Source organism: Ambystoma mexicanum, chromosome 2q (assembly GCF_040938575.1).
Source record: "Ambystoma mexicanum isolate Mex_15411 chromosome 2q, UKY_AmexF1_1, whole genome shotgun sequence".
Classification (NCBI taxonomy): domain Eukaryota; kingdom Metazoa; phylum Chordata; class Amphibia; order Caudata; family Ambystomatidae; genus Ambystoma; species Ambystoma mexicanum.
In genome coordinates, this window is record NC_090924.1 from 683,408,279 (window position 1) to 683,426,544 (window position 18,266).

General features: G+C 45.5%; 1 long non-coding RNA gene across 1 annotated transcript in view; it reads left to right on the plus strand.

Annotated features, from left to right (window-relative positions):
• LOC138569007 (uncharacterized) overlaps positions 1-15,838 on the plus strand; it is a 112,988-nt gene extending 97,150 nt beyond the window's left edge. The window contains exon 3 of the long non-coding RNA XR_011303054.1: positions 15,666-15,838. This is a non-coding gene — a long non-coding RNA (uncharacterized lncRNA). The remainder of the gene's footprint in view (positions 1-15,665) is intronic.
• Positions 15,839-18,266: the final 2,428 nt, after the last annotated feature.

Sequence of the window (18,266 nt, forward strand, 5' to 3'; positions counted from 1 at the left end):
ATGCGAGAATGGCTGTGGGTGCCCCAGAACGTGACTCCACAGGCAGTAAATGGGCATTGTGTCCTGGGCCCGCTGTTGGCACTGTGGATGATGAAAAGGGAAATGGCAGGTTTTACAACATTGCTGTCCCCACTGAGCAATATATGGGTGCCGCCAACCTAGACAATATTCCAGATCATGCCCTGTTTCAAGATTGGTTTGAGGCTGGGTTAGAAAGAGTGGGGCAAGTGGTGAAAGTGGATGAGTTTTTGGGCTTGCCTGAGCTGGAGAAGGGCCTAGGTGTGGTGGCCTCATCAGTGTTTAAATACCTCCAATTCAAGGGTACACTGATGGTACCAGATTGGAAGGAGGTTCTGCAGAGGGAGTTAACAGCCACCAAGGTGATATTGAGCATGGACACATCTACGAAGGGCTTAGTCTCCAGGTTGTACCGAGCCCTGTTAGTGGCTCAGTGAGGTGACATAGAAATATATACTAGGAGGTGGGAAAAGGATATGGGGAGTGTCATGAGCACGAAGCAGTGAACAATGTTGTGTAAGAACGCACATAGGGCCTCATTACACGGATGGCGGAGAACCATGGCGCTATTAGCGCCATGGTTCATGCCGGTAAAATACCGGCACCGCCTTGGTGGAAAGGGGAATTACCACCCCATTCCAAGGTTGGCGGGGCGGTAATTCCCCCTTCCACCATTGCCCTTCCCCATTCCCATTTTTGCCCCATAGGGCTCAATGGGAATGGGGAAGGCGCTAATTACGGTACCGCAAATTGCGGTACCGTAATTAGCTCCCTGGCTCCATTTGCGGGTTGGTTTTTAACGCCTGCAAAAAGCAGGCGTTAAATCCCCCAACCCGCAAAGGGACCTCGTAGTAAGGCGGTAAGGATTTACCGGTATTTTACCGGTACCGGTAATTCCTTACCGCCATCCGTGTAATGAGGCCCTCATAGAACATAAATTGCATGCCAATATAAAATGAACGGTATTAGGTTGTTATACAGATGGTACTGGCATCTGGTGAGGTTGTATAAGATATCTGCTGGGGTATCCCCCAGATGTTGGAGAAGATGTGGCCAAAGGGTGGACTATTGGCATATGTAGTGGGGCTGTGCAGAGGTACTGGGTTTTTGGAAGGGGTTTGTGGGGTGGATAATGTCCTTGGGTGGCACAGAAAGACACCTCAACCCTTGGCTCATGCTGTTTGGTTTAGAAGGGCAACAGGGGGAGTGTAGGTGATTGCCACATATGATTCACCTCCTCCTGCTTGCGGCACACGCATACTTGCCCGGGGGATGGAAGAGGGCTCTGCTCCCTAGTAAGAGGCAATGGGCTTTGAAAGATTGGGACATCTATGAGATGGAGTTGCTGACCGGGGTGCTGCCTGAACAGAGACCCACCCGTGCACTGGAGTGGGCGGCCTTTCCCAGTAAACATGGCCTGAGGATGTGGGGGAGGAAAGGACCAGTAACCCTCTTCCCAGAAGAGACCTATTATGAGAACAGTATATCCAAAACCCTGAGTTCATCCCCTCTCCCTTCACATAGAGGTAAACCAAAGCTGCAACCATCAAGGCTTCTGCCAATCGGAGGTAGGCTTTGCCACTCTCAAGAAGGCAGGTCTCAAACTTCCATCAACCCACTTTAATTATACAGCACTTCCTCCAAGCTGGTTCCACTTTCGACGCTCTGAGAGACCTCCCTTGGTGGAAGCAAAGCCAAAGCTCCAAACTAAAAACTCAGCCACTTGTCCGTCACATGTTTCTTGCACTATACGTGCACCAAGTCATACCTGTTGGACACATGCTGCACCATACAATCCGCATCTGACCTCTTGTGGTTCGGCCACGTGGCTCAGTATCTCGCCATCGCCTTACCCTACTAGTATCCTAAAAAACGTTTATCAGGAAGAATTAGGTTTATTCTTCTCAAATTCGCAGATATTTTTGAGCAGATGGCATAGGACAGCCTAGAAGGTACATTTACAGGTGAGCCCCCATTAGAGGCATCCTATCTGGTGGCCATCTTAGATAACACGGGTGTATCCAATATAATAATTATTTCAAGATTAATATGTGGATTAGATATTGCTGAAGCTGTGTAAAAAAATAATGGTTAAACATATAATGCATTCCAGTGCATTATTCACGGTTCAATAATCTTGATTATTGGAATATGCTTCATCACTACTGTTATATCCGGGGTGAGTTGCCCTGTTCTTCCCACAAAGGTTCTGTGTTGTATCCACAATGTTTGGGAGTTATGGGAAACATAACACAAACACAGGTAGGGTCACTATGCCTGTTGCCTGGCAAAGTATAAGCCCTGTGTACAGTACCCACAGCCATGCCCTAAAAACACTGCAGAAAGGATCAATGTGCTGAAGGTATGTTTACAGGTATGAGGAGTGCCCAAAATGCATGGCCGCAGGCCAAGCCCAGCAAGCATGGGAAACACGATCACTGTGCCTAAGAAATGGCCACCACAGACACTGCACGTAAGGGCGCTATACTCAGTGCATTGTCTATGACACACCAGTCATGGGCAGTGCGCCCGTGTGAAGTGTCCATAGGGCATGGACACAAGTAGTGGTCATCCATGCATGTTGGATCTCGGAGGTGTCGCTCTATTGTGCACAGTCCATGCATGTGTCATATGCAGCATTCGCTGTCAGTAAACATGAAAGGGAGCTTGCTTTGCATAACTGCGCCACTTTGCCCTGTGGGGATAAAGGCCCTATTTGCGGTAAGTGTCATTCCACACAGGAGCCTGCAGGCGTCACTGACTCTGTCTGGAGGACAAGGTTGAGCCTCTGAATCCTGCCTGCTGGAGGGCCTTAAGGCTTCATGTTTGGAGCTCCAGCATGGGCTCAGAAGAGCACATGCTGGGGTTAAATTCTAAGGTCTCATTGCCTCCTCTGGCACCTGCATAGGCGGGACTCAGGAAGGAACGTTGCCAATCAACTTCCCACTGCGTTCTGTTTTCTCAGGCCTGGAGTTTTAGTAGTGGGAAGGCAAGAGAAGAGCTGCGAGTCTGAGCAGAAAAAGGAAAGTTTAAAAATAAATGTGTCTGTGCATGTGTGTGTGTGCACATACGTATTTGTGTTGGTGTTAGTGTGTGGTGTGGAAATATTCAACGTTTGTGACTGTGAGAGCTATACTTGGCACTTCAGGGAAAATGGTGTCAGAAGCCTGAATTTCAAGGCACACGGCGCAGAACTGTGCACGGTTGGCCAAATGAGAGCAGAACTGATTATTGAGGGACACATGAGGGCAGAACATACCATTAGAGGCAAATGAGGGTGTAATTAGCATTGAGGGGCTAATGGAGAGAAACGCTGTGCCGTCGGCCAAATGAGATGAGAACTCCGCACTAAACGCTCATTGGGGGCAGAATTGGGTGCTGAGGAGGAGATGGAGCATAATGGACATCGAGAGGCAAATGGAGACAGGACTCCAAACTGAGGGCCACTTAGGGCAGAACTCAGAACTAAGGGGCACATAGGGCACAACCCATCACCGAGGACCAAATGGGGCAAGAACTAGAGACTGTGCACCACATTGGGGTAGAAATGGGTACAATTCTCTGCACTGGGGGAGGATAAATGAGGCCACATTCATCTCAGAAGGGCAAACAAGGGCAGAACTCAGCACTGATGGCTAAATGGGGTCAGAAGTGGGCCCTAATAGCAACTGGGGGAAGAACAGGGTACATAGGAGCACAAAGCACTGAGGTGTAGACTGAGGCAGAACTTTGTATGGAAGGCCACAGTGGGAATATAACTAAGTACTAAGGAGCAAATGCAGCAGAATTGGACAATCAGAGGCAAATAGGGCAGTACATGGCACTGGGGGTAAATGGGGCATTGTGAGGGGAAAATGGGGCATAACATGGCACTGAGGGGCATATCAGGGCAACCCACTGCCCTGGGGGAAACCTGGAGGCAAAACTAGTCTCTAAGGAGCAAATTGGGCAGAACTAAAAAGGACCTCTCCAAATACAACATGGCAGCGTCTTATTTGACTATCAAGGGCATGAAAGAAAAAACACTCTTCTTGTTTAGGGAAGTGTGACGTTGTGGTACCTGCCTAGCGGTCTTATGTTCATCATAATCTTTAAACAGGAATAAACCAGGAAGTCCTGCCTGTATGGACTTTCCTCTAATGCCTTTTTGCTATGTTGTTTGGTTGCCTAGGAGACGGGGGCTCGAGAGCAGGAGCGAGAGGATAACAGTTGCAGCTGGGGGTATTAGTCAGAGAAGCCGCATGAAGAGATGGAAGCTGGCAAGTTGAATCAGTTAATTAGTTGCGCCGTTGCGCTTGAAAAGTGTGTTTACTTGTGATTTTGAAAGCGATCATTGTCGCTGATGTGAGAGCTGAAGAGGAGGTGCCGTATCCAGTTGATGTGCCATCTCAAGAGGTTTGTTTACATGCGAAGTGTGCCGTCGCTTGTCTGGGCAAAGGAAGCAACGACAGTCGTAAAGAAGGCTGCAAGTCTGGAAGCGGGGCCAGCGATTGAAATCGCTAGCGGCGGAGAGGAGGAGTCGACGTCGTCATATAAGAGCTCCGTAATTGAAAGAGTGGAAGCGGGACGGACTACCGATTGATGTCCACATAAATAACGTAATTATAAAGGAGGGATAAGTCGTTGCAAGACGAATTGGTGAATGCTATGCTGGTGTAACAGTGCCGTGTCAAGTAGGCCCAGCAACGGGTGAATGGAATTTATGTGCGACCCCAGATGATCGTATAGTAACAGAGCAAGTCTTTCAACGTTATACTGAAGGAAGCTGTTTTCGGAAGTGTCCGCGAGTGGCTGTGATTGGAGGATCTGTAACTAAGAGACAGTATTAGTCAGAACGCCTATCCTCCATTATTTTATTTTTTTAGCCCTTTAGCCTACTATTAAGAAGGGCTACTTTTTGGACACTAGAGAAAATGCTGGAAAAGCCAGGACTATATTAAATAATTACCCAGATCGCATGTAGAAGCCAACAAGTTTAAAGAGACATTTTGAAGCCAAGACTAAATATAGTTACCCAGGGAAAAGACTTACATAAGCAAAGCTTGAAGAAAAAACAGGGAAGGAAGAAAGAAGGAAACAAAACTCCATTGAACAAATCCTTACCTTCAGGAAATCCGGAAGTGACAGCAGTGAAAGAAGACATATCCTTTTCAGTAAACTTAAAAGTTAAAAGAAAAGAAAGGAACCGTTGAATAAAATTTGTGGGTTCTCTTCGTAATCCATACAACCTACTCATTGGCTCAGACTTTTTATTATTAACATCTAAACATAGTACCACATTTTGGTGTCAGAAGTGGGATAGTGAGAACGTCATGGAGGACCTTATCAAGACCCTAAGTGAGGGACAACAACTGCTACAGCAAGCTTTGCTAATGCAGAACCAACAGGCCCAAGCAGACAGACTGGCATTTAAGCAAGCCTTACAAATGTAACTGGCCCAATTACTAGAAGTTACTAATACCAGGAACAACCCTCAAGTCCCTACTTCAGTGTTGCAAAAATACTCGGCGGGGGAAGATCCCGCACATTTTTTTGTAAACTTCAAGAGGGTAGCTCGAAACGCTCAGTGGCCAGCCGAGAGATGGTGCCATTCCATCGTGCCATTGATGACCGGAGAAATGCAGTCAGTTTATCAGGCCGCAAACCCAGCAGGAGACACCACATATGGAGATATGAAGAAAGTGGTGCTGGAGAGAATGGGACGCGATGAGGAAACGTACCAAATTAAGTTCAGAGAAGTCAAATTGGTTGGAGAGGAAACTCTGAGACAATATTCTATAGGGTAAAGGAACTGGCAGAGAAATGGCTACAACCTAGTGTGTCATCCCCAAATGAAATAACAGAGAAAGTGATCTTGGAGCAGTTCAACGAGGCCCTTCCTGGCCCGGTACAGAGATGGGTCATGCAACATCATCGACGGTCTCTACCGGAAGCCGTAGAGGTAGCCTCAGCTTATCAGAAGGCAGGACAGGGCCGGATGATGTCGTATTCCACAGGGTATAAACCACATACACCAATACATAAAACTGTGCCGCAATCCAGATGGCCTCACTCAATGTTGAGAAAACCTGAAGGGGAAGTCCTACGGTCCAGACCTAACAGTGAGAGCCCTATCAATTATCGTCCATCTACCGCTACAGTTCGAGGTCCTCAATGTTTTGACTGCGGAGACTGGGGCCACCTTGCCAGATTTTGCCCAAAGAAACCGGAAACGGAACCAATGGATGTGGGGGTCTTTGACTACATGAAAGAAAGTGAATACTCTGAACAAGTGCCAGGCAGACAGTCGCAGTATCTATATACTTGCGAGGCTGAGTTGGATGGAAAACATACAACTGCCCTAGTCGATTCAGGAAGCCTACAGACTGCGGTGACATCGGAGTTGGTAGGTGAAAGTTATTATTCCTCAGGGGAAATTCCGGTTTGGTGCGTCCATGGGGATATAAGGGCTTATCCATCAAAGAACATACAGATTAAGTTGGGCGGGGAGACCTTGGGTGTGAAAGCAGCTGTACTACCAAGGTTACCAAAGCCCTTATTAATTGGGTCCGATGTACCTGAATTTCCTAAATTAATCCATGAAATTGAGAAGAGCTGGTGGGAAGTGGCATCTTTCCGTGAAGAAGACATCTCCGCCCAGTCCTGTAAACCACGTAAGAGTAAAAAAATAAAGAGAGTCCTAAAAAAGGAATGGAAGGCCAAGAATGTGTTCCCGGTAGCAGTGGACTGGAGGTTGGACGAGGATGGAGATAGTTTTAGGTCCGCTCAAGAGCTTGATCCGTTGCTACAATACGCCCAAGAGCAAGCTTTAGAATATCCTACGGGGCAAGGTCCGCATTTCATAAAAGAGAATGGGTTGTTATACCGAGTGAGTAAGTCACGGACTGGAGACGAATTGAAGCAACTTTTGGTTCCAAGAAAATATTATCAGACAGTCCTAGAAGTCGCCCACTTGCAAGTTGGGGGGGACATCTCGGAACGGAAAAGACTACTAGAAAAATGTTGGCTAGATTCTACTGGCCACGGCTTTACCAACAAGTGGTTAGGTTTTGTCAATCCTGCGAGGAATGTCAAAAGAAGAATCGAGCCAATATAAAGAAGGCCCCGTTACAACCTATGCCACTTGTCCTGGAACCTTTTAGCCGAATTGGTCTCGATATTGTCAGCCCCATAGATCCCACGAGAAGGGACCATAAACACATCCTTGTTGTTGTAGACTACGCCACTCGATACCCAGAAGCCTTTCCCTTAAAAGCTACTAATACGCAACAGATATGCGACGTATTGATTCCCTTTATTGAACGAGTGGGAATTCCAAGGAAGATTGTCACAGATCGGGGATTAAACTTTATGTCCAATGTCTTGAAGCAAGTCTGTGATACCCTGAAAATTGAACATCTAAAGACAGCAGTTTACCACCCACAGACTGATGGGTAAGTGGAATGCTACAATCAAACTATCAAGCAAATGCTAAGGAAGACAACCTCGCCAGAAAACAGGGACTGGGACAGGGTGTTACCATGGATACTAATGACCCTAAGAAACACTCCCCAGTCCTCAACAGGTTTCTCGCCTTTCGAGTTGCTGTTTGGAAGACCAGTAAGAACTTTACTAGATGTTCTGAAGGAGAATTGGGAGGAGGAACCAGATTGTGAGGTGACTCTAACAGAATATGCTTCGCAGCTACAGGAACGAATCGAGAAGCTACAGGCTATAGCTAGAGACAACCTCCTACAAACTCAAATGAACCAGGAAAGATATTACAACCAAAAGACCCAGTTGTGCACTTTTAAAACAGGGGATCAGGTGCCAGTGTTACTACCCACATCAGACAATAAGATGTTGGCCAGCTGGAAGGGACCGTTTGAAATTCAAGAAGTCCTGGGGCCTTTGACCTATAGGGTGAAACAACCAGGTAGTAGAATGCCTTATCAGACCTATCATGTCAATCTACTTAAAAAGTGGATACCTCCGGTACAAACCATCGCTATGATTACTAACGAGGTGCCACCAGAAGAACACTTTCCACAAGTTAAGGAGATAATAGGTGTGGAGAGTTTAAATATCAACACCGAGTTGACGGCTGTGCAGAAATCTGAACTGTCTAACCTCTTACAAGATTTTGCCGAGATATTGTCCTCACTTCCAGGAAGAACTAAACTGACTTGCCATCGTATACCTACTAAACCTGGGTCTATAGTAAGACTCAGATCTTACCGGATACCTGAGTCAAAGATAAAGGCCATCAACCAGGAGGTACAGGAAATGTTGGATTTAGGAATCATCTAACCATTGTGTAGTGACTGGAGTTCGCCAGTAGTTTTGGTCCCAAAGCCAGATGGCAGTGTGAGGTTCTGCATGGATTTCCGGAAGCTGAATGAAATTTATAAATTTGATGCTTACCCTATGCTACGGATAGAAGATCTGTTGAATAATCTAGGGAAGGCTAAGTTCCTGACCACCATTGACTTAACCAAGGGCTATTGGCAGATACCATTGTCACCGGCCGATAAGGAAAAGGCGGCCTTCGCTACTCCTACCGGCCTATATCAGTTTACGGTGTTGCCCTTTGGTTTACACGGGGCGCCTGCAACGTTTCAAAGGTTGATGAATTACCTGATAAAAGGTCATGAGAATTATGTTGGAGCATATCTTGATGACATCATTGTTTATAGTCACAGCTGGCAAGAACATCTGGTTCATCTAAGGAAGGTACTCGCGAGACTTTGAAAGGAGCTGGATTACACATAAACCCCAAGAAGACCCATGTAGCAACATTTTACACTGAATATTTGGGATATTACGTGGGTCAGGGAATGATTAAACCCCAAGAGGAGAAAGTGAAGGCTATCAAGCAGTTAAAGTTTCCGGAAACTCCAAAACAAGTACGGGCCTTTCTAGGGTTTGTAGGGTACTACAGGAGGTTTATCCCACCTTTTACTACTTTAGCCACTCCCCTGACAGAACTGCTGAAGAAGCCCACTGTACATAAGAAGAATTGGAAAACAGCTGAAACACTGAAAGCCTTTAATGCCCTGACCAAAAGAGCTGTTTTACACTGTCCAGACTTTAAGTCTCCATTTCTTCTTCAAACTGATGCTTCAGGGACGGGTCTCGGGGCAGTCCTTCTCTAGAACCTGGGGAAAGGTGAAAGGCCAATACTTTTCATCAGTCGGAAATTGTTACCTCATGAATTAAGTTACTCGACCATAGAAAAGGAGTGTTTGGCCGTCAAGTGGGCCATTGATGCTCTTTGGTATTACCTACTGGGCCGAGAGTTTACGCTAATAACAGACCATGCACCTTTAGTTTGGTTAGCCTGTAACAAAGACTCAAACGAGAGAGTGCTCAGGTGGTTTCTTTCCCTCCAGCCCTTCTCCTTTAAAACTGTTCATAGACCTGGGAAGCTGCTATCACAAGCTGATTATTTGTCCAGGGCAGAAACCCTTCCCGAACGTACAGGTTTAATAGAGGGGGTGTGACGTTGTGGTACCTGCCTAGCGGTCTTATGTTCATCATAATCTTTAAACAGGAATAAACCAGGAAGTCCTGCCTATATGGACTTTCCTCTAATGCCTTTTTGCTATGTTGTTTGGTTGCCTAGGAGACGGGGGCTCGAGAGCAGGAGCGAGAGGATGACAGTTGCAGCTGGGCGTATTAGTCAGAGAAGCCGCATGAAGAGATGGAAGCTGGCAAGTTGAATCAGTTAATTAGTTGCGCCGTTGCGCTTGAAAAGTGTGTTTACTTGTGATTTTGAAATCGATCGTTGTCGCTGATGTGAGAGCTGAAGAGGAGGTGCCGTATCCAGTTGTTGTGCCATCTCAAGAGGTTTGTTTACATGCAAAGTGTGCCGTCGCTTGTCTGGGCAAAGGAAGCAACGACAGTCATAAAGAAGGCTGTAAGTCTGCAAGCGGGGCCAGCGATCGAAATTGCTATCGGCGTAGAGGAGGAGTCGACGTCGTCATGAAAGAGTGGAAGCGAGACGGACTACCGATTGATGTCCACATAAATAACGTAATTATAAAGGAGGGATAAGTCGTTGCAAGACGAATTGGTGAATGCTATGATGGTGTAACAGTGCCGTGTCAAGTAGCCCCAGCAACGGGTGAATGGAATTTATGTACGACCCCAGATGATCGTATAGTAACAGAGCAAGTCTTTCAACGTTATACTGAGGGAAGCTGTTTTCGAAAGTGTCCGCGAGTGGCTGTGATTGGAGGAGCTGTAACTCAGAGACAGTATCAGTCAGAACGCCTATCCTCCATTATTTATTTTTTTAGCCCTTTAGCCTACTATTAAGAAGGGATACTTTTTGGACACTAGAAAAAATGCTGGAAAAGCCAGGACTATATTAAATAATTACCCAGACCGCATGTAGAAGCCAACAAGTTTAAAGAGACATTTTGAAGCCAAGACTAAATATAGTTACCCAGGGAAAATACTTACATAAGCAAAGCTTGAAGAAAACACAGGGAAGAAATAATGAAGGAAACAAAACTCCATTGAACAAATTCTTATCTTCAGGAAATCCGGAAGTGACAGCAGTGAAAGAAGACATATCCTTTTCAGTAAACTTAAAAGTTAAAAGAAAAGAAAGGAACTGTTGAATACAATTTGTGGGTTCTCTTCGTAATCCATACAACCTACTCATTGGCTCAGACTTTTTATTGTTAACATCTAAACATAGTACCACAGGAAGTCATACAGGACATCATACAGAAAATCAGACCATCCAATTGCAAAGGCGATGCTTGCCCTGCCAAGTTGGTCAATGAATGTGCAGACACCTTAGCCCCATTCCTTAAAACTTTCGTTAATGTGTCAGTCAACCCTAACACAGTCCCTGCATGCCTAAAAGAGGCATGGGTTCCCCCACTTCTAAAAAAAACCCTCACTAGACCCTGAGATAGCCAACAACTACAGACCTATCACCACCGTCCCATTCCTGCTGAAAATTTTGGACAAAGTTGCTTATACCCAAATCCAGCAGTTTTTGGAAGCTAACAGCATCCTGGGCAAGAGGCAATCAGGCTTCCGCCCGTGCCATGGGACAGAATCTGCCCTACTTGATCTCAAGATACAACTTGGTGACATTATGGACAAAGGCAAGCCAGCACTTCTCCTGCTAGATCTATCGGCCTCATTTGATCTTGTTAACCATGATACCCTTTGTAAACAACTAAAAAATGCTGCCCACTTCTCCCCTGAAGCCATAGTTTGGATCTCGTCTTTCCTCAAAGGGAGATTTATGAGGGTCTTCTCGGATACTCTTGTGTAGCACCCACTACCATACAATGTGGAGTCCTGCCTGGTTCCTGCACTGCACCAACTCTATATAATATTTTCACCTTACCACTCTTCAATGAACTGGACAATCGCGGCATAGCGTACACAAACTACACCCAAGTCTTACCCCCCCTAGCCGGCTCCTACGAACAAGACTCAGCTGCCCTAGCTAGCATTTACGCAGCCATCCAGACGACATGCATGGCAGCAAATGGTCTTTGTCTCAATGGAGAAAAAACAGAGATCCTCTTGATAGGCACTAAAGAGACGCTCAATAAACTCGACCCCCAATACAGGACCTTCAACATTGACAACACGCCTATCACTGTATCACCTTCAATCAAAACCCTAGGGGTGTTACTTGACTCTTCCTTGGCCATGACACGTTGCCTCCTCGGCAGCACTCACCACCGAAATCATCAATGCAGTCAAACCTTACTTGTTAACCAAAACTGCCTCGCAATAGCCAGGGCTACAGTCGGCACCAAACTCAACTACTGTAATGCCCATTTCCTGGGAACCTCCTCTAAAATCCTTAATAGGCTACAAGTCACGCAAAACAACGCCCTCAGGGCAGCACTGAGTATCCCTAAAAGGGAACACATCTCTCAGGCGTGAAGAGATGTGGATTGGCTGCCAGTCAGAGAGTGCATCCTATTCAAAACCATGGCCATCACACACAAGTGCCTCTCACGCACTGCCCCCCTATCTATCTGAAATGATTACCCCATCACATCATCCAGACCCATTAGAACGCACCACTCCAACCAGATCTACGTCCCCTCCTTCAAAAGAACTAAAGCAGGAGGCTCCACTTTCCAATATCTAGCATCCAAAAATTGGAATGCCCTACCTACAGCACTCAGAAATAAAACATCATATACAGTCTTCCACAAAGCGCTGAAAACCAAACTCTTCAATTAATTGTGCTATGTAGAACTACCACCACCCGTCTGTAATGTTAAACAGCTCCGGCACTCCTATGTAATCTTAAATTATTTAGCACTAATAACTGCCTATATTAGTTGTCCCTGCTCCACTGTAACTTTGGGACCCGTCTTGTTGTCTTGTTCCACTGTAACCAGGGAACCTTTATGAATTACTGTCATTGTCATTACTGTCTGCATTATCATGTACATAACTGTACCCAACCATCTCGCAACTAAGGAAGCATACTGTAACAGCGCCACAATGCCCAAGGGCCGTTGTGCACTTTATAAATTTAAATAAATAAAATAAATAAACTAAACACAGCAAAAATGAAGTAAATTGGTAACTAGGGGCAAAGTATGTTAGAACTCGGCTCTGAGGGGCAATTTGGAGGTGCACTATGCACTCCACATCCTGCAATCCCCACCTTACCTGAGACTTGGTGATCTGCTCCCTACTTTCTCCTCCCATGGTTACTTGTAGACCCCTTGCTGCCAATTGCCCACCTTCGCCCTCCCCTGATTGCTCCCTCTACCATTTGCTCTGCTTTCCTGACTGTGTTTAACACCCTATGATTGTAAAGTGCTCCTTCGCGTCCCGAAGTAGGTCTGCACTCAAGAAATACCCCAATAATACCCCTAACAATACTAGTTTAGTTTAGTTCAGTTTATTTATTTGTAATGCGCGCCAGACCCAGGGGTAACCGGGCGCAGTGAAGAGAATAAGCAAAGCTTACAGTGTTACATAGAATTACAGTATTACAGAGAATTACAATGTTACAAAATTTACAGTGATGGAGAGATAGAGAGACAGATACTGAAATGCAAATGGGGGTAGCACTCTGAAATAATTACTACATGTGCTCTGATGGCTGTTTGGATAGGACTCAGCACTGAAGGCCTAATGAGCAGAGAATGTTGCCCTACAGGCCAAATTAGAGCCTTACTCTGTATTTACGGCGTAATAGGGCATAACTGGGCACTCAGGTGGAAAATAGGTGCAAACTAGACATTGAGGACTGAATGGGGTCCTAGTTCAGCACTGAGAAGGAAATATGGGAGGACTCGGCAATGAGAGCAAAATGGGTGCAGAAATCGAGCACTAGTGGTCAAGTAGGAGCAATACTGGGCTGAGAGGCAAACTGTAATGGAAGTTAGGCAAGGTGAGTGCCATGTGGCAGAACTGGTGCCACATATAGAATGAATATTTTTTATGCTGGAAATGCTTGCATATATTGTTGAGACAAGGCTCATGAATTCCATTGGGCACAAGCAGTTTACAAACCTGTTTGACAGTGGTATTGCTGATATGTACTGTTGAATCAACCCTCATGGTTTTTATTGGACACTGTGATCTTAAATTCCCTCAAATAAATGGGTGCAGACAGGACCAGACTAATCACTAAAACGTGAAACGTGAAAGATGCTTCATACAGAATGCACCTTGCAGGAGCTTACTGCTGTGTCTCCATGCTGCTCAAGCATCTGTACACGTTCACTGTGTTATGCTGATGACCTGTGCCAATCTGTGTCCTGGTGGCTGCTTGAAGTGATCAAGGGAAGTGCTTTGGGAGGGGCAAGCGAAGCATGGTGTGGGGAGATACTACAGGCACAAGCAGCATGAACATTTGTTTTACAATGACAATGGTGGTTGTTGAAAAAGGTTTTGTGATTTTCTTTGGACATAAGGAAAATGAAAATGTCAAATTCAGGAAAAGGCTGGCATAGACGGATGGATCCGCTCTGTTTGAGCTGTGATAAAGACCGCTGCCTGGCTCTTTGGGGGAAGGGTGGGGTATCTATGGGGCCGAGGGTCACCCCCAACTGTGCAATGTTGGCCTGGGAAGGTGTGGGGTAGATCCTCTTGTGGGCCTCCCTGATAGCTGACTGGGGCATTGTGGGAAAAATCCATGGGGGATGTAGCACAGAAAGCCCCAGTCAGCTGACAGGGGCTTGTCGCAATGAGCAATAAAGTTTCCCTAGTTAGTATATGCAGACCCCTAGAGACTCCTGAACCGTTGCAATGTAAGTGTGACAAAAATGCCTAAAATGGCTGTGACCAGACCTCTACTACTGAATGGAAATACAGGCACAATATCATAAGGAACCTTGGGAAAGACTGCAGAAGCTGAATCCCGTGTGTAAGGGTAAAAAGCTTGTGAAACATCTAGGATCTGAAGTATGTTCACCTGCTGAGAGAAAGAAGGACCCGCTCATGACATCAGCAAACAGTCTCACTAGCAGTACCCGAGCTGCTACTACGGCCCCGCTGCGAGCTGCTTAGGGTGGCAATTCAAGATGTCCGCCGGAATAGTCAATGCCTCACTCAGAAGTGCAGTGCCGAAAGGGGCGGGTCCAATGGAGTAACAAATGGGAAAGAATCTCAGCTGTAAACCTTTGCCAACTAACCAATCCCCGCTAGATTATATAACCATATGTACTTTGCTAGAGTTAAGCAAGAGGAGTACCCGGGGATGAGGAAAAGCCCTCTTATAAACCACAACGATTTTTCTGAGAGCTAGGCCAATTGCAGGTGGTGATGAGATGGACTAGCAGAGCGGCAGAATGGTGCTATTAGAGGGGGGGGGAAGTGGAGCAGCAACAGAAGGAAGGAGGCCACTTAAACTCGCAAAAGTCTGAGTGACTGGCGAAATGAAACAGATGCCCCGGAAAGGCCTTTCCAGGCAGAGAATGTTTAAGCACAATAAATAAATAAACAAACAAAATAAATAAACAAACATATTTTGGTTTTCTTAAATTTCCCTTGAAGTGAAGATCCGAGCGAAAAATTACACTGGGGTTCACTGGCAGAAATGTCCACTGTGTATGTACCTCGTTTTGTAAAAACCCTAATACACCTGTCTCTTCCGAGTCTGTCTGTGGTTATCCCACTCGACTTTGTGACAGAGCACAAGTCAAATCTGTGATTCCCTCGACTCACATTTTATGTGTTTGGTGTACTACGGGAGTTGTGGAAGGGTTCAGTGTTTGTGTTGATAGCCATTGACCCGATAGTTAAGGGAGAAAGACAGTGGGTCACCCGTTTATATTATTGTTCACAAAAATTAAATACACAATCTCAACTACTGATGTGATGCAGCTCGATGATGCATGAACAAAGTTGAGCACAAGGGTGTATGAGAAGAAGCAATTTGCGTTATGATGATGATTTCAAGTTTTGAGGTGTTTTCATCATTTAAACGCCTAAGGGGAATTAGCTTCATTTATAATAATTAGGATAAGTCATTTATTTAATTTTACGGACACTGTGATTTATCCAAATGTGTGGTTCCACCTAGTGCACCTGAGAAAAATGCGAAGCAGTGGTAGCAGTGTGCACTTGCGATGTTTGGACATTAACTTCTACATATGTGTCACTGATATGTTATTATGTGATTGCTTACCTATCAAACGCGTTCTTTGTATCTTCAGGCAGAAAAGTTACAGATTCTGAAGGCGCAGCTTCCTTCTGTACTGCAGGCGCTGTTTGATGCAGAGCCTGATGTGGTTTGTGAAGCATTAGCAACTACTTCCAAGGTTCTCGGACGGATGAAGAGACGGGAATTGGGGAAAATGTCTCTTGAGATTGCTATGCACACCCAGCCGTACTTTGAAGATGTAAGTTTGGTGAAAGAATTCTCTGTTTGTTAAACATATGCGCGCACGCACACACACGCGCGCGCGCTCCTGCAGCATCAACAATCTATCATAGGTTCAAGGAATATTGTCATGTGCTGAATGTATACATCCTTCAATGCTGTTTGGTGACAGCTCACATCAATTTCACAGTGCTCTATTTAACCACTTCAAAATGTGTTCTGGTGCAAACCATTGTGTAGAAATGGAGATGTAAGGTAGGTTCATAAGCAGCTTTATTGACCAGCCAGAAAGCGACGTCCCTGCTCCCTTGGAGTCCCAGCAACTGCTGTTTCCAAAACACCACAATAGAACATAGAGTGTAAACATGGAGTGTGGAATTCCACACCATACTTAAGCTAATTACAACACTCCCCCCCCCCCTTACACATTCAACAAAACACCAGCACATATCACACAATATACAGAAAGATAAATAGATAAAAGAGGAGTGGGGAAGGAAAGGGTCAGAAGAAAAAACGTGCAACAGCACCAAGAACAACTCAATGTATTTGGGATCACCGTGCTACAGCACCAAGAACAAACTCATTATATTTGGAGGGGATCCTTCTTTCCCTCGACGGGTACATTTTGCGCTCACCTGGATCAGAGCCACCAACACTAGGAGCCTGAATGGTAATTACAACACATTCTTCCTGAAAAGAAACCGAAAGTCAGATTTATTGATTGATATGAATCCTGTACAGATTTTCTGGCCCTCATTACGAATTTGACTGATTTCATTCCTTGGGTTACTGCATACAGTAATTTCTGTTACTGCATGCAGTAATGTGATGGGCTCTTCCGCTGGTGTCTCTCAACAATTTGGATAGGTGCAGCACCAACGCGGAGTCATGGGATTGGGGGCGTGGCCTACAACTCTTTAGGGCACTGCTGAAGTGTGCATTACACCTGATTTCAAAGGCTTTCAATAACATTCCAAAAGCAAATGCAGTCAAAGATGTAAGAGCACGTACACTACAGCGTGCATTTCTGGTTGTTAGAACAACATCTATCCTTTAGTCGTCTCAATGCCCTAGAAAGCTGCCAAGTGCGGATGTTTCCTCAACAACCCCTTCATGCTGCCTGTTCAAAAAAGACCATCCTGAGGCTTGCCAGCACTACCCCCTATTAAGGTTTACTCAAAGAAAATGATGGCAACAATAATCACCTCTAAATCATTCTTGCTCCCGCCCTAATCAACAACACATTTGTACACATTTTTTCACCACCGAAACGACACATGTTATGTGAAGTGTCTTTTATACAATGTCAGTCACCACCGTAATGGTCTTACATTGTCAGATAAATAAGGGCAGTTTGACCCCACCAGAGATGCCAAGGCCATAGAGCAAGACCAGTAAGGTTAAACAAAACAATAGAGACCGGAATAATGATATGAAGAGATACAATTAGACACAAGGGGATGAGCACAATGGGGATGGGGAAGAGGTGGTGTCATTATGTGAATATGTTTGAGTATTGTGCGATGTTGGCAAAATTATCATGATGAAAGAAAATGTGCACCTGGGGAAGGGAGCTTAGTCCTTTTTACCTATGGCGGCCGCCATCTTTCTTTTGTTGAAAATTCGGTTTTATTGAAGTTTTTATGGTTATGACATTAATAAAACGGCAATACAACCATTTAAGTAAATAGAAATTCAATCACAACTCCCCCCCACTCCCTCCCCCCTACCCCCACCCTCTCCCACACCATAGGTCACTGGATGATAATAGCAGCAGGGTCCAACACAGTATTTTAAGACACATTGCAAACAAAAGGTAGTCCATAAATAGGCACTCAAAATGTAGAGCCCAACATGCAAGAACAGCGTCCTCTGTCCAATCAGGTCCCTCCAGTCCCCGGGGAAGGATACCCCGAAGGCAATGTTCAGGTCTAGCAGTCCATCCAAAATATTTCTTGCCCCTCAAGCTGTTCTCCCATATTTGTCAAAGAAGGGAAGCCATAGGCCCTCAATATTAGACTTAGATTCATCAATCAAATGGGTCAAGAATTCCATGTCGTATATTGTCCGTATTTTAGAGACCCACTCTCCCTCCCCGGGGGATCTGGGTGATTTCCATTTTTGGCACCAGCAGCATCTAGCAGCGACTAGCATGACATGCAGCATGTGATCGTGCTTCACCTTCGGACCCCCCTCCATCTCAATACCAAACAACATTAGCCAGGGGGATAGGGTTCTTTCAATTCCATCAACCTCTTTTATCCAAGACAGGACCTCACTCCAATAGGTTTGTACCACGTGACATTTCCACCACATATGTACATAGTCCCCCCTTTCAGTGTGACACTTCCAGCAGTGAGGATCGTAGCCCTTTCTCATCCTGACAATCCTCTGTGGGGGGTAATGCCACCTGTCGATCAGTTTTATGGCC